Genomic DNA, 16,904 nt, shown 5'->3' with positions numbered 1-16,904 from the left:
GTTACAAAATGTGTCTGAGCTCACATGTGGCAATGTCACCTGACAGAAACTTGGAATTTCAGCCCTGAAGCCCATGCTGACTTGAAGAGTTTAAAAACCTCAACCCAGCTTAAAGACAAGACAGGACTCCCTTCCACAGGCCTGATGCAAGAGAATTAGAAAAGGAGCACTATCTAGGACCAGCAGGAAGGATTTGAGGATACCTTTACTCCTGGCCCTACCCAAAGAAGTAAATGTAGCCAGTGCTTCAAGTTTCCTTGCAGCAAAGTCCAAACAGCAGGGGCTTCTCTTGGACGCCTGTCCCTAAAAGATTTACCAAAATAAAAGCTAATCTCTGAATGCCAAATGTTTTAGAAGCATTATTCTATTTTCTTAAAGCAGTATGAATTACTGCTGTCAGTAACCTTTCACAGATAAAGACACTGAGGAGTTAAATACCATATTCAAAGTCACCGATCAGTCAGGGGCAAGGCTAGGCTTTGAACCCAGGCATGTCACACCAGTGGTTACATTTTGAACCATGCTTTGGCCATTGCTTCCCCTCTGCTGCTGTGGGGTGGAGGAGGTAAGTAGTTTTGTTCAGCTGAATGTCACATTGCCTGGGATCCCAGCACACAGCTGTCTGTGGGACTAACCACCTCATTCTTCCAAGACCTCGACATTGCGAGGCTATGAGTCATGACCCTCACTCGGCTAAGCATTAACTTTTCCACTTGAGTGGGTATCACACAGTCCAATGGACTTCCCTTTCTAAGTTTCAGCATGACCCTACTCATGGGCTCATGCCTGTACCTATACTGTGGTCCTTCTAGGAGGTCAACAGGGCCTCTCACTGGATCTGATTCTGCTGCCACCAGTAAGCTGTCCAAAAATCCACCCCCTGACACTTTCATACTGAACAGCCATCTCTCTTCTCATCTGACATAAACTCCTCTCTCTGTCTGGTTATAGGGTGAGAAAATGCTCTTGAGAGAAAGAGGAATCATGCAAAGAATTTTTAACTACAGTGGAATTAGGCAAAACGGTTTTTCCACCCAATTGTAGCAGCTCCATCTAAGTAATTGTCTGTAGGTGCCAGGCTGAGTATGCTACTGCAGGGTCTAACCATTCCCATGCCTTCAAGGTCATCCCCATTCTACAGACAAGAAAACTGAGAGAAGTTAGTTAATCTGCCTAAGATGACACAATTAATGGGAAACAGAGCCAGATTTTTGAAGCTACATCTCTCTGACTCCAATAGCTGAGTATGTTTTCCACACACCACGGCACTTCTTTGGAAGCTTCAGAATATTGGGAAATGGAGATATGTACATATAATATGTGTAAGGAGCCTGGATTCTTGGGCAGTCACCACAGGGAAGCTCATGAGTAGGTTCAGGGCATCATGAAACTCCCTAAAGAGTATTTACGGGCTGGGGTTGTGGCTCAGTGGTGGAGCGCTTGCCTGGTATGTGTGAGGCACTGGGTTCGATTCTCAGCACCACATATAAATAAATGGGTTAAAAAAAAAAAAAAGGCCTATCAACATCTAAAAACATTTTTAAAAGAGAGTATTTACTCTAATACACAAAATAGTGCCTCTGTGAGTTTCTCTGGGGGGAGAATTCACTGTTCTCACAGATTATCAAGTGAGTTAGTGAACGTTGAAAAAGTTCCTACATTCAACAAGCATGAAATGGTACCACTAACCAGGGATTGGTGGGTGAGAAGTAAGTCATAAAAAAGTGAATTTGGAGCCTTTAAAGAGAGAAAAGGGCAAATCCAAAAATTCCCAGGAAGGAGAAGGCAGTAAACGATGTATCCAACCTGGGCACAGAGACTTCGGGGAGGGTTTGGGTGACTAAGGGGTGGTATGAAACAAAATTCCAATCTCCAAGTCCCCAGGACTCCTCCTGAGGACTTCAGTGGCCACCAGAGGGGTAGAGATGAAAATTCACATTCAGAAGGAAGAAGAGACACCTCCAGCCTGAAGCACCAGGTGAGATCCCACAGAGGAAGCAGAGGCGGCGTTTGGGAATGACTAACAAGGAGGGACTGAAAGTGCAGATCTAAGAAGACAAGCTCATTCCAGAAAGAGGCCACCAGGTGGGTGGGTTAGCTGTGGGGGAAGGGAGAGCTTGTTATGTCTGGGGACGCTGCAACCCAATTGGCTGGACCAAGGGGCATGGAAAGAGGTAGAGGTAGAGGGCTGCAGGAGAGGTATTGGTCACACTGTAAAGTCTTGCATACCCTACTAAACTTCATTTGATATGAGTCTCTTAAGAGAAGAGGACATTAGAGACTGGACTTCAGAAAATTCAAGAAGGTCATAATTCAATGAAAAAAATCAAGTCGCCAACAACCCTTACACATGATCCTGAACACATGATTCAGTTGTGTGTCAAGAACAAAAGGGAGAAGTGGAGTCCCGGCAGAAGCCTTTGACCACAGATGGGTGGAGCTATTGAGGAGGAACTTCCTGTAGCTTCAGGCACCAGGCGCAGGGTGTTGATGCTGAAGGCCTTATCCTCTCTGGGGTGCTCACTGCTAGTCAGGCATTGCCAAGTCCTTTACATGCACCATTTCATTTATTCCTTCCAGCAAAACTGTCAGGTAGGCACTCTTATTATCCCGTTTGCTGATAAGTAAATGAGTTCAGAATGGTAACTTGCCCAAGTTCATAACGCTAGGAGGAAGCCCTCTAACCAGGTCTAACCTCACTCTAAGCCCTTATATTTGACCCCTGCATACTCTCATTTCCTTGATTAGAAAGGAAAAAGTAAATAGTTAGCACGAGCTTCTCCCCTTCCAACTCAGTCTCTTCTGAGGAGGAGTATCTGATTAGCACCAAAACGTGAACACTTTATATTTTATTAAAATCCTATTTTTACACATTAAAAAGTTAGCAAACAACGAAACAAAAATAGATAAATTAGTTCCTTATCAGCAGCCACAAAGTCAGATATTTATATTATTCAATTATTTGATTGATCAAATGCTTTAAGGTCAAAGATGCAGGCACCAAACATCAGATTAAACACAGGAAACCCCCTCTCCCTTCTCCACATCACCTACTCCCCCTCTGCCACCACCTCTACTTTTATTAAGATGACTATTCCTTCCGATGGAAAGGAATGAAATACTTTCAGCCCTGAACAAAACAACTGACTCAAATGCAGAAACTTTGAACCAGGACTGAGGGCATTCTTCAGGACGTTTCCTGTTTTCTGATTAGCTACGCCTGCCTCTGACTAGGTTCCAGGAAGGTCACCACTGCAGTGATCAGCCCAAATGCCAGCCTCCCAGCAAGGTCGTGGTGGTGGTGGTGGGGAACTGAACAGCTGCCTCCCCCTCTTCATAGAACCCTTTCCTTTGCTGGTCACCAACCAGACAGTGAGCAGGACCCTTGTCAGTCCAGGACTCCCAAGACTAACTGTCACTTCTGTGCCAGGTGGCCAGCTATGATGTGGAGATGTGACTAACACTTTGCAATCAGCTGACTTTCAGTAAATGAGATTTTCCCTCCATAATGTAGGTGGGCCTCATTCCGTCTAAGACCCGAAGAGTAAAACCTGAAGTTTCCTGGAGAAATTCCACCTCAAGACCATAACATAGAAACCCTGCCTGTAAAGAAACTGTGGTATATATATACAATGGAATATTACTCAGCCATAAAGAATGATAAAATTATGGCATTTGCAGGCAAATGGATGAAATTGGAGAATATCATGCTAAGTGAGATAAGCCAATCTCAAAAAGCCAAAGGACGAATGATATCGCTAATAAGTGGAGGATGACACATAATGGGGGGGAGGGAAGGGTTAGTGTTAGGGTTAGAGTTAGGGTTAGGGAGGGGGGCAAGTATGGAGGAAGGAAGTACTGTATAGAGGGTAAAGAGGGGTGGGAGGGGTGGGGGGAAGGGAAAAAATAACAGAATGAATCAAACAACATTACTCTATGTAAATTTATGATTACACAAATGGTATGCCTTTACGCCATGTACAAACAGAGAAACAACATGTATCCCATTTGTTTACAATAAAAAAAAAAAAAAAAAAAAGAAACCCTGCCTGAGTTTCCAGTCTGCTGGCCTGCACCACAAATTTCAGACTTGCCATTCCTCATAGGAACCCATTCCTTTAAAAAAGAAATTTGTCTCCCTCTCTCCCTTCTCTCCCTCCTTAGACACACACACACTCTCTCTCTAACTGATGCATTCTATTGATTGTTTCTCCAGAGAATCCTGTCTAATCTAATAACCAATGACAGCAGGTGCCTATGGAAATCATAACACCTTCAATGATAACACATTTTTACATACTTCCAATTGTGCCATATCCCACTGATTCTGATAATCCTGCAGGGAAAAGGATAGGTGTTGTCCCTGCTCTTCTGATTGGATTTGCAAATCAGTGAACTTTCCATTTTTTGAGCTATTAGCTTTGGAAGAAGTAAGACTCAATCACCAGCTCAGGCTCCTCATGTGTAAACTGGTGAATTTAAATGAGATAATAGAGATAATATCTCAATTGTCCTCTGAGATCAGTGGGATGTGAGCCTCAGGAAGTGTGCCCGAGTTTTGAGTGGTTAGATTGTTGTATCTTTCTGAAATGGCCCCAGGAGAAGAGGGGGTGCTGTTTTCAAAGGCTTCCTCAGTCGGCAAAGTAGAGCAACCAGGTCTCCAGGATCATCTGAGCCTGACATCAGGAGTACTTCACCCTTTTCAGGTTTCTAGGTCAAGGCCCCTTTCTTCTGAGAGATGAATAGTCGCACATAAATTCATCCACCATGTGCCTAAAATTTCATAGACCCCCTGACACCCATCTACACATGGTTCACATTTATTCGGTGCGCTGAACCAGTTGGGCTTCCAGTGTTTTCCATGAGTTATCTCATTTAATCTTCACAAACAATTAAGTACTGTTATGATCATCCCCAGTTACAAAGGAGGAAACCAAGGCACAGACAGATTCAGCAACTTATCAGAGGTCACACAGCTAGAAAGTGATAGAGCTGGAATTCAAACCCTGGCAGACAGAGGCAGAGCAATTTCCAAAATTGAAGGATTAAGGCCAGGCAGGCAGCTACTCTTTGAAGACTGTTACTATATTTATTAATACCCTTATCCACCCCCACTCCCGCAGCCAGTGCTTACTACATAGCAGTTTTTCCAAAAGTGAATTGGACTTTACAAATTCGTCAAGTATTAAGACCAGGGTTGCTTTAATGATTACGTTAGAGCGCGACAACAGAGCTCTCACCCTGGGCCTGGCACACAGAAAGCACTGAACAGAGGAGCTATTAGATGACTTATTATGGCAAGAGAGCAGCCCCCGTTTGCATACCACAGGGGTCCCTACGCTGTGGGGCCCTGGGAGGCAGGACCCAGTTACAACAGGGTGTGCCCAGTGAGGCAAGGGACAGCCCTAGTGGAATAACTCTTCCATATGGCTCCACTCCAGGCCTCAGAGACTGCCTGGGGCAGCAGGCATGTGGGCAGTGACGTCCTCCCTGGCAGCTATGAGGATTGGGGTAATTTCCACAATAATGAGGGCTCTGGGAAGGACTAGCAGGAGACTCCTCATCCCTCAGGACTTGAGAGGGCCAGGGGAGGGGAGGGCACAGAGCGCTGGGGACTACCCAGGGGAACCTATTTGAATAGTGTTTCTGACTTTACGCTTTCCAGCCCCAGCCAGCCGCTCCAATGCTCTGGAAAGATGTTGTCAAACGGGTTCCAGGAGAGAAACATTTGGGCCAAATGGGAACGGTGATACAAAGAGAGGCTGTGTTGTATATTTATTAAGCAGCTGCTGATAAACGAGAACGCCAGGCAGAGGAGGGCTGGGTTCCTGCTCCCCTTTCTATACCCCATGCCCCACTGGCCTCTGGAGAGCAAGGTCTTGAATCAAACCTAGATCCTCCAAGGGAACTGCAGTGAGGCCTGTCGATTTGAAAGACTCGTGGAAGCTACTCCCTGAAAACCAACCCCAGGGAGCAGTCACATTCTGGCTGTGCCACCTGCACGGCTCAGGTGGGGGCAGCCCAGGCAGGCCGGACACCTGAATTGTCTGCTTCGGTGGTGATCTGGTGTGTAAGCATCCACTCTGTGCCAGGCACTTTGAACACGTCCATGTCCAATCCCTACAAGGGAGGTGTCAGCATGCCCATTTAACAGATGAAGAAACCGAGGTTCAGTGATGTTAATGACTTGCCCAAGATCACAGAGCTATTAAGTGGCAGAGTTGAGCTTTGGCCCCAAGTCTGCTTTATTTCCAAACCTGTCTTTTGACTTGCCAGGGCAAAATGTGGCTTTTTCAGCCCTTATCAGTTGTGTGACTTTCTCAAACTTTCTGTATCTAGATTTGCTCATTAATAAAAATTGATATCTAATGCCAGGAATAACAGTTATCAAATATAGGATTTCAAATCTGCTAGACACTCTTCTAAGGGCTTGGTAGATGTTTCCTGTTATCATTATTCTTATTTCAAGGCATAATAAAGTTAAGTAGCTTGGCCAGGTCCACCTGCTATCAAGAAACAAAGCCAGAATTTGAATGTAGGTGTTCTGGCTCCTGAATCTCTTAGCCACTCCAGCTTTTGGGTGGCATGTTTCTGAGACATAACTTGTTAGAGAATGAATTAAGGCTTGTTCTTGGCAAAATTCACTTCTAACCCAACACTGGAGATGGGGTCTAGAGGGTCTCTCAAGGCCTGAACGTCCTATAAAACGGGGATTAGAAAGTCTACTGGCAGGGCTGGGATTGTGGCTTAGAGGTAGAGTGATTGCCCAGCACGCACAAGGTACTGGGTTCGATCCCCGGCACCACATAAATAAACTAAATAAACAAAATAAAGGTCTTGTGTCCATCTACAGTTAAAAAAAAAAAAAAGTCTCCTGGCAGAGCAGGGATCAAGTAAGAAAGCAGGAAAGTGCCCAAGACGTGGGGGACGTTGCTGAATGTTGGGCTAAAAGCAAAATCTGCAACTGCTTCCATCAGAAAAGCATTAGGAGGATCCAGCCCTCTGCCCTCCCTTCCTTTAAGTGATGGTTATCAAGAGAAAATACAATAGTCACACAAAATAATTCTGAAAGCAAAGCACGAGTCAAAAATCTTGACAATCAGATCCCATCTCTTCTAGGCATAAAAGGACAATCTCCATGTGCCCTGGGCCTAAGACCCTGGCATGCCATAAGTAACAATCTCTTTAAACAGGATTTTCACCATTGCCAGCGATTTTATTCCACTCTCCTCAGCCCTCCCTCCTTTGCTGCAAATGGCTTTGACCTCTGGGCTCTTCAGTGAGTTGGTTGTTTGCTGCAGACCTGAGGGAGTGCTGGGAGTCAGGAGTGTTTGTGGGTTGTTGTTCGTCACTGGACCCTGGGACAGGGACAGAGGGTGGAATTTAAACAAGAGAGATGTCAGGCACAAGGAAAACCAGCCATGCATTTTCCCAAGCAGTGGGAAAATGTATTGGACTAAGACTCTCAAGACCCGGGTTCTGTTTCTTCCTTGCCTCTTCTGGGCTCTACAACTTTGGCCTCTCTTGATCTCTCTGAATTTCAATATACTCACCTGCAAAATAAGTATTAAAACCTGTCTTCATCACCTCCTGGTGTTGTGAAGATAAAGCCCATGAAAAGGCTTTGTACATTGTAAGTGTTCTGAGAGGGACGACTATCCCAAAGCATGTCACCCTGAGAAGCCAGCATAAGGTGTCTAGTTCAGCCAGGTACAGTGGTGCGTGCCTGTAATGCCAGCAACTTGGGAGGCTGTGGCAGGAGGATCACAAGTTTGTAGCCAGCCTCAGCAATTTAGTGAGGCCTTAAGCAACTTGGAAAGAACTTGTCTCAAAAATTTAAGAAAAAAAAAAAAATTTAAAAAAAGAAAGTCTGGGGATGTGACTCAGTGTTTAAATCCCTAGGGCCTGCACCCAGCCTCCTTCAATGCTTTTTGAATGGATTCATGTTTGGAAGAAAGCAGCAGCAACAGAAATCGGGAAGAGAGACAGGAAGTGGTCAGGCAGTGAATTCATACAGTGAGGAAGGATAAGCAAAAAATAAAACTTTTTATGTTACTTGTCAAAAAAAAAGAAAGATAAGGGACAGGAATTTTTTTTTTTTTTCCAATTTCTAAGCTGCACTATTGGGATGAAAAAGATGATAAAAGTGACAAACCAGCAAACAGGTAAGATGAAATGAAGCTTCTTCCTGACAGATGTTAGATTTTTTAATACTTTATATAGACTAAGTGAGGTTTTTAGTTCCCACTGATAAACTGGCTTAAACGTGATTATCAGCGGAACTGATTCACTCCTGTGCTATGTCACCTCTGAGCTTCTGAGTCACAGCAAGTCATAAAGGTTTCATTACCCTGTGGCAAGCTCAGCCCAGGAGGGTTGGGTTTTGTTTTTCTTTTCTTTTTTTAGAGTTCTTTTGTTCTTGGTGCACTTTCTTCCTCTTGCAGACTGGATCCAAATGATCCCCACACTGAACAACTCAATCAGTGTGGAGGGGCCAGAAGCATTCACTTGACTTGGTGGTTGTGGTCCAGGTGCTATGCCATCTCCTCCTCCATCCTGAGTTCAGTGACTAGTCTGGAATTCAGTAAGACCCTGCCCTGTCTCTGCCCCAGCTCCCCCATGGGAAAAATGGCAATGAAATAACACTTTCCTGAGATTTAAATGAGGGTTAGGGACACATGCGGTGTGGGCACAGTGTAAGAACTGAATAAATGGCGGAAAACCAAGTAATTGTTATTGCTCAGGTCGTGCATCCAGCCCATATTCTCCAGAAGACCTAGATAACGGCACGTCCCTTTCTATGTGCTTTCACGGTGCTCGTGCAAATCCCCGCTTGCAGTTGGGACTATTGCCCACTCCATTTTATAGATGAAGCAAGTGAAGTCCACAGGTGCTGGGCCACAGTGAGTGAGTGGGAAGCCTGGACTCAGCTGCTGTGGCCATCTGCTGCTATCTGTGCTGCATGATAAGGCCATCAGTAAGCACATGTGGCTATGTGCGACTGTATAGAGGGAAAAGAGGGGTGGGAGGGGTGGGGTGAAGGAAAAAAATAACAGAATGAATCAAACAACATTACCCTATGTAAATTTATGATTACACAAATGGTACGCCTTGACTCCATGTACAGAGAAACAACATGTATCCCATTTGTTTACAATAAAAATAAATAAATAAAAATTAATAAAACTAATATTACCATTTCAATCTCTTGACCACAGTGGCCACATTTCAGAAATCAATATTCACATGTGGCTAGTGGTTATGACATCAAACAGGACAGATCTTGACCACTGCCCCATCATAGAAAGTTCTTTTGAACAGTGTTGCTCTAATAATCTGGTGCATATAGAAGGTGATTGGTGAATGAAGTTGTTTTTTTTTTTAAAGAGTCTGTTTTATTTTCACCAAACTGACTAGTTGTTTAGACAAGATGTGAACCCAGTCTAGACCTCTTTTCCAGACTTACAGGAGCTTCACCCTTTACAGGAGCTCAAAGGTCCTGTTTGGCTGTCCTCACTAGATTTGTAATTGTTCTATTTCTTTAACACCTAGCCCAGGTCGTTAATTTTTCATTTGGCAATGTGCAAAGGGAGCCAAACTTCAAGAGGTGGAAGGAGAATAAACATCTATTTTAAGTCTGGATACCTTAAATACATCATGTTATTTATTTTTATAAGCTTTAGAGGAAGACATTATCCCCACTTTGAGTTTCATGCCATTAATAAGACCGAAGCCTAAGTCAAGGTCAGAGGTAGGCTGGGGCTCCCCTGACTTCCAGCTTTTGTCCAGATGCAGCTCATGGATTCCATCCAGCCTGTGGAAACCCTGGAGCTTTAAATATACAAGATCAGTTTTGTAGTTTATGGGCATAGAGATCTGGTGCCATAAGGTGCCTCTGGTCTGGAACCCTGATCCAAGCGAGAAGAAGAGCCACGATCATTTAGTAACTTACTATTGATTATCTACTGCATACCAGCCATCAGGCTAGGTGCTAGGGAGGGCGACATCAGCCCTGTCCTCACAAAGCTTACTGTCTAATGGAGAGGGCAGGTGGAAATCCAAAAAGCCAGCAAATATACAAGCACATCTTTCAATAGGTGCCACAAGGGAGTAGAGGATGTTGGGAGAGAGAACTTCAGGGCAACCTGATTTAGGAAAACTCTGATCTCCCCACAATGTGCCTTTGGGAGAAGCAGGGTGACCTCTGGCTCCAGCCCTGTCCTGGGGAGCCAAGACCAACAAAAAGATCTGGTCCTGCAGGGGACCAAGGCTATTTCCCACATGCCTTCAGCTCTGCTTTGGCACCCCACACGCCTTTGGCCACACGGACCTCACAAGGCACGCTACACTGCAGCCATTGTCACTCAGAGCTAACGAGGCAAGCGTGAGCTGAAAGTCCAAGTCAGCGGAGAGCTGCTAAGAATCTACAATGTCCCCAATCATTAGGATGGTCATTATTAAAACCAGAAAATAACAAAAGTGTGGCCAAGGATGTGGAGAAATTGGAACTCTTGTGCACAGCTGGTAAGAATGTACAATGGTGTAGTTGCTGTGGAAAGCAGTAGAGTTCTTCAGAACATAAGTACATGTCCCAAAGAATGGAAGGCAGGGACACATGTACTTTACCATTGTTCAGAGTAGAATTATTTATTATAACTAAAAGAAGAAACCCAAGTCGCCCATCAGTAGACAAATGGATAAACCAAATGTGCTAAATACTTATGATGGAATATTATTCAGTCTTAAAAAGGAAGAATATTCTGAAAGATGCTTTAACATGAGTGACTCATGCTAAGTGAAAGAAATCTGGCACAAAAGAACAAATACTGTTTGATTCTACTTTTTTGAAGTGCTCTCAGAGTAGTCAAATTCATAGGGACCGAAATGCTGTTGGGTTGGGGCAAATGGGAATGGGTAGTGCTTAATAGGTACAGACAGAATTTCAGTTTTACAAGACGAAAAATTCTGTTGGTGGGTGGATGGTGTTGATGGTTGAAATGTATATCTTGAAATGGTTAAGATGATAAAGTTTTGTGTCTTTTATTACAGCTAAAAACAATGAACCCACTATGTGCCTAACCAAGAGGCCATGGTGCACTCTTACCAATGAATCAGACATGGGCTCTGCCTCCAAGCTTCTTGTGTAGCCACAATCAAAGGGCTTCCCATTTGTTTTGAAATCTAAGCCTGGGCCACTCCTCAGAAATGTCGCTCACGGTTCCGCATGATCCCCAGCAGTGGGAAAAGGAATGGGTATAAAAGGGGGAGGATAGGAGCATTTGCCATACAACAATTCTGTGTCAGGCTTTATGGTAAGAGCTTTAGATATTTTAATCACAAATGATCTTTACACTATTTCCTTGAACTATATCCTATTCTCCCCATTTTATAGATGAGGAATTGAAGGTTTAGAAATACCCAAGGACATTTTGTTCCTAGTAATAAAGCCAACAATGAAATTTAACCTGCCCAGTCCTAAGGTCATCCTTTTCCTTGTATTGTGTTGATCATAGAAAAAAGGAGGCTATTGTGTGGGAGGTTAGGTCAATCAGCAGATTAAAGATGCAAAGAGCCGGGGCAGTGGTACAAGCCTGTAATCCCAGCAGCTCGGGAGGCTGAGGCAGGAGGATCACAAATTCAAAGCCAGTCTCAGCAATTTAGCGGGCCCTAAGCAACTCAGTGAGACTCTGTCTCTAAGTAAAATATAAAAAAGGGCTGGGGATGTGTCTTCAGTAGGAAAGTGACCCTGGGCCCAAACCCTGGTACCAAACAAAACAAAACAAAACAAAACAAAACAAAAAAACAAAGAATAGGTCAAATCACTGAACTGGAGATGGACTGAGTTCTAGGTCCTCAGAAGCTCATCCTGTACACTAGACACACCTAGTATACCTCCTTTGTCCTGGGTTTTAATGCCCTTCAACCATAGCTGATTGGACCAGGTATGAACATCTGATCAAAACGGAACCAACTGGAATCTTTCTCTCAAAGATCTCAATTAGGAGACACTGATATTGTAGTTAGATGGCCAGTCAGGACCAAGCCACCTGGTGGTGACCCAAAGCCCACACAAGAGGCCTCATTAAGGTAGCCAATGTGCAGAGAGAAACTGAGGTCTGAGGCTTCACAGCTCCTGGAAGAAAGGCAGAGAGTGCAAATGTTTCCTTGCTGACATGATTACGTCTCCTATGAGGCCCAGCATTTGGACTCTGAGAGATTTCTCCCTAGCTTTAAAAACTCCCACAATTTTCTTGAGCAAGCTTGAGTGGGTATCTGTTCCTTGTAATTAAACAATTCCAGACCAGGACACCTTCCTTCCCGGGTCCAACAATGGCATAGGAAGAGAAGGATCTTATGTGAATGGAGACCCACATCTTAGCTTGACCTTGGGGAAGACAGAAAATTTGTTTTCAAATATCACTGTCAATTTCTAAGCCTTTCTTCTACCTCCAAATGGCCTTCTTCCCTCCTGTCTCAGATGGCTAAAGCCCACACGCTGGCCTCTTAAAGTGCCACCCACCTGATTGAGGGGGGCAGTCAATCTGACGTTCCATTTCACCATAGAGTTTGAGGAAGGATGGCCTGCTTAGTCTGCCCAGTATGATTTTTTTTAAATCAATTTAAATCAATCAGCTGCTTCCTTAGTATCTTTTATTTCTTAGTTCCTTCTGATTCCAGCCCAGGAATGACCTCCCTCTGCCCTGGGAAACATTGGCCTCAACTTTTAAACGTTCTAAGTTGTCTCCCTGCCTACTTCTCATCAGTTGCTCACATGTCAATCACTGCCTGGAGGCTCCCCAGCAGTGAAGGTGTACAGTGAAAGTCCAAGCCATCTCAGGCTCTGTTGTCAACCTCACCACGGAGGAACATGGCCTCTGGACCTCTTGTGCTGTTCCCAAACCTGGAAGGTTCTTTTTTTTTTTTTCTTCCCATTCTTTATGTCTACTTTTCACTCATCCTTTAAGACCAAATCAAATGACACTTTCTTCACAAGCTCTTCACTCTTCCATCTACTTTTAAATTAAAATTTCGGTATGTCTATTCTGATAATTCATCCTAGAGTTCTAACTAGTTGGTCTTCTGGACCTAGAATCATGTTGTGGATTTTCAAGCCTTGGTTTCCTTACAAACCATCTGGTACATCGTAGGGCTCCATGAAAGTAACTGTTATCAAATACTGTTAGGGAAATTTAGGGATTCCCATGTGCAAAGTCACATGTAACTCCATTTGATCCTCAAACTACTCTGCGAGATAGGAGGTCTTATTAAAAACACTGAAGCTCATGAATAACTAGGAAGCAAGAGGTAACAACTGGAATTCTCGTTCAGGCATCCCAGGCTACAAAGTTCAGGGCCTTTGCATTCTAATGCCCAATAAGAAGTTAGCTGATAAGGCTTAAGGTACCAGATGTCCCATAGTTATTTCTTAGTGAGAACTATGTTCAAAGTACACCCCTGTCCAACAGAACAGCTGTTGAGTAGAAATCACACAGCGGGTAAGATAACTAGTGCCATATCATGGCGTTAGAGGTAGTATGTGTATTATAGACCACTGAATGCTTCACATAGGAATTTTCAACACAAAAACTGGCAGTTTCACATTTTTCTCACCAGGAACAAGAATGCAAAGAGTCTAAGACACTAGTTTGTTCCTGGATAGCAGGTGCTGGGAACTGGTTGTGTTCAGTGTTCAGGAATGTGTGAAATGGCTCTTTGCTAAGTCTCATTCACAAAGCACCTGAGAGAAAAGTGTAATTCTGTCTGAATGAAGAGATTGGCTAACTTCCCATGGTCCCTTTTACCACTAAGAATCAACGACTTTATTAGTCTAAGATGCCCCCAATCTCCTGCCAGCTCCTTGTTTTCAAGGTTAATAATGAAAATGTATATATAACATCAGTGATGTGTCAGAGTTGCAGAAATTAGAAAAACACCATGCCTTCTGGACAGGGTCAGACCCTAGGGGGATGGAAAAACTCACTAATAATCAGGAAAGAAAAACATCAACACCCCTGGCTGAGGGATGAAGGCAAGATATGCTGTAGAAGAAGAAGGGAAAAACAAGACACATTAATCAGTTTCTAAAAGGCTATTGTGCCTTTGCAAATGGGCTAGGAATGTGCCTTTGGGAAATTTACCTTAGAGAGTTTCCAAGCTTCAACAGGGTGGGGTCACTGTCCTTTAGCAGTGCATCTCCAAGCCCTGTTCTCCCGGAAGTGACCAGAATGACTCAGTAGGTGAAACACTTTTGCCTTCCTGAGTGTTTTGTCAATATAATATTCTGGTCCTACTGAAGCACCCACGTGGCATGACTCTCACTTGAGCTGGTGGAAATCTTCTGGACTAGTTCTGTGAGGTGCCCTGGGTAAATCAAATTGTGGGCAATTCAGAGTCCTTCACAGGCCACAGTGAGCGAGACCCATGAGCTCTTTCTCCCATCACACTCCTCCAGTCCTAGATGGAATCTTGCAGTTTTTGTGCTTATGTAAAAGTTTTCTTTCCTTCCTTCCTTCCTTCCTTCCTTTCCTTCCTTCCTTCCTTCCTTCCTTCCTTCCTTCCTTCCTTCCTTCCTTCCCTCCCTCCCTCCCTCCCTCCCTCCCTCCCTCTCTCTCTCTCTCTCTCTCTCTCTCTCTCTCTCTCTCTCTTTCTTTCTTTCTTTCTTTCTTTCTTTCTTTCTTTCTTTCTTTCTTTCTCTTTCTTTCTTTTTTCTTTTTCTTTTGGTACCAGGGATTGAATTTAGGGGCACCCAACCACTGAACCACATCCCCAGCCTTATTTTGTATTTTATTTAAAGACAGGGTGAGTTGCTTAGTGCCTCAATAAGTTGCTGAGGCTGGCTTTGAATTCATGACCCTCCTGCCTTAGCCTCCTGAGCCGCTAGGATTACAGGTATGCCCCACTGCACCTGGCAAAAATTTTTCTTAAAAAGTATTCAGGATTTTGAATATTCCTAACACACAGAAACAAAAAATGTCCAAGGTGATAGATAATGCCAGTTTTCCGATCTGAACATTGTATATATGTACTGAAAATGTTGCATTGAACCTCACTAATATGTACAATTATTGTGTGTTGTTTAAAAATAAAAATATATTCAAAACCAATTTTTATAAAACAGTGAATAAGAAAAAAAATATATATATATATTTCCCCCTCAATGTTAATGTCCCTAGATTAAAAAAAAAAAAAAATCAACTACACAATTTCAAATAGTGAAGTGGTTCTTGCTAAAAATAGGCAAGTCTCAGGGCTGGTGATGTAGCTTAGTGGGAAAACACTTGTCTAGCATGAGTGAGGCCCTGGGTTCAATCCCAAGTAACACAATTAATTAATTAAAAAATAAAAATAGACAAGAGTTAAGTCTTTATTGGATAAATCACAGCCTTTGGGGATCTCTTCGGATTTACTCTCTTTCAAGTAAGCCATTACTGCCCACCCCCCCTTTTTTTGGTGCTAGGATTGAACCTGGTATGCTTTGACACCAAGCTACATCCCAGCCCTTTTTCTTTTCTTTTCTTGTTTGAGACAGGGTCTCACGAAGTTGCTTGGGACCATGCTTAGTTGCTAAAGCTGGTCTCCAAATTTCGATCCTCCTGCTTCAGCCTCCTGAGTTGCTGGGATTACAGGCCTGTCCACCACACCCAGGTTGCCCCATTTTTTGAAAGAAGAAAAAAAGATTCTCAGGAAGGTAAAGTGGTTTACTGAAGACTACAGCGTTTGGCACACTAATGAGAAGGAGGCTATAGAAATATCTAGGCTTCCACTCCAAAAACATGTCCAAGTGAAGCCAGTTGTGGTGGCGCACACCTATGACCCCGGTGGCTCAGAGACTGAGGCAGGAGGACGGCAAGTTCAAAGCCAGTCTCAGCAATTTAGTGAGACCCTGTCTCAAAATAAAAGATAAAAAGGCTGGGGCTGCTCGGTGGTAAAGCATCCCTGGGTTCCATCCCTGGTACCCCACCACCCCCCAAAAAAAGAAGAAGAAAAAAAACAAATGAAATAAGAATCTCAAAAAATAGGTAATAACCTAACACTTACTTGGTGACCATTTAGAGAGTAGCAGCAGTCATTTCACAAAGAAAAGATCTGCAGGAAGCTAGAAGCAAGAGAAAATTCTGGCAGATGGAGTGGACACCACCATTAAGGACAGAATGAAGAAACCGCTACAGTGGCAACCACTTTTAGTTACACAATCCCTTTTGGGTTGTTCATTTTTTTTATTTTTACACGCATTATTTTTTACTTAAGAAATGATTTTATGCCCCGTAACGATATTTTGGTCAAAAAGACTGCATAGGTGATGGTGGTCCCATAGATTATCTCGAGTAGTGACATCATAGCTGTGTTCATTTGTACTCTTGTGTCCCCCAGGAGATGGATGTTGTTATATGAATGTAATGACACCACAAGGTGAAAGCACAATGATCTAAAGTATACAAGAAAGTTCCCCTCAACCAAACTTTTCCAAGAGATTTGACGCAGAACGAGAGATGAGACAAGGGGAAAATGGAAGTTCATGGCAATATCCACACACTCAAAACCACAGACCACAGAGTCGGCCCCTCAGTAAGGCACACATTCACAAAGACGGCACTTCAAGGACATCCACTGCTGTATAGTTGCTAGCGGGTGGCAGTGACTGGAAGAACGTGCATGTCCATAGCAAAAGATTGAGAAAGATTTAAATCAACTCAGTCGGCAGGGAGATCCCTAGGTAGTAATTGTGGGAGACAGAAAGAGAGGAAGTGAGGGGTGGAATGTCCATTTTTAGTTACATAATCCCTTTTGTGTTGTTCATTTTTTAAATTTTTACACGCATTATTTTTTACTTAAGAAATGATTTTATGCCCCATAACGATATTTTGGTCAAAAAGACTGCATATGTGATGGTGGTCCCATAAATT

At 43.5% G+C, this 16,904-nt stretch overlaps 1 protein-coding gene across 2 annotated transcripts in view; it reads right to left on the bottom strand.

Moving 5' to 3' along the window:
* MYOF (myoferlin) overlaps positions 1 to 16,904 on the bottom strand; it is a 153,789-nt gene that overhangs the window by 132,719 nt on the left and 4,166 nt on the right. The window lies entirely within an intron of this gene.

Source organism: Sciurus vulgaris (genome assembly GCF_902686455.1).
Source record: "Sciurus vulgaris genome assembly, chromosome: 4".
In the NCBI taxonomy this organism is placed as follows: domain Eukaryota; kingdom Metazoa; phylum Chordata; class Mammalia; order Rodentia; family Sciuridae; genus Sciurus; species Sciurus vulgaris.
This window is presented reverse-complemented; position numbering and strand designations above follow the sequence as displayed.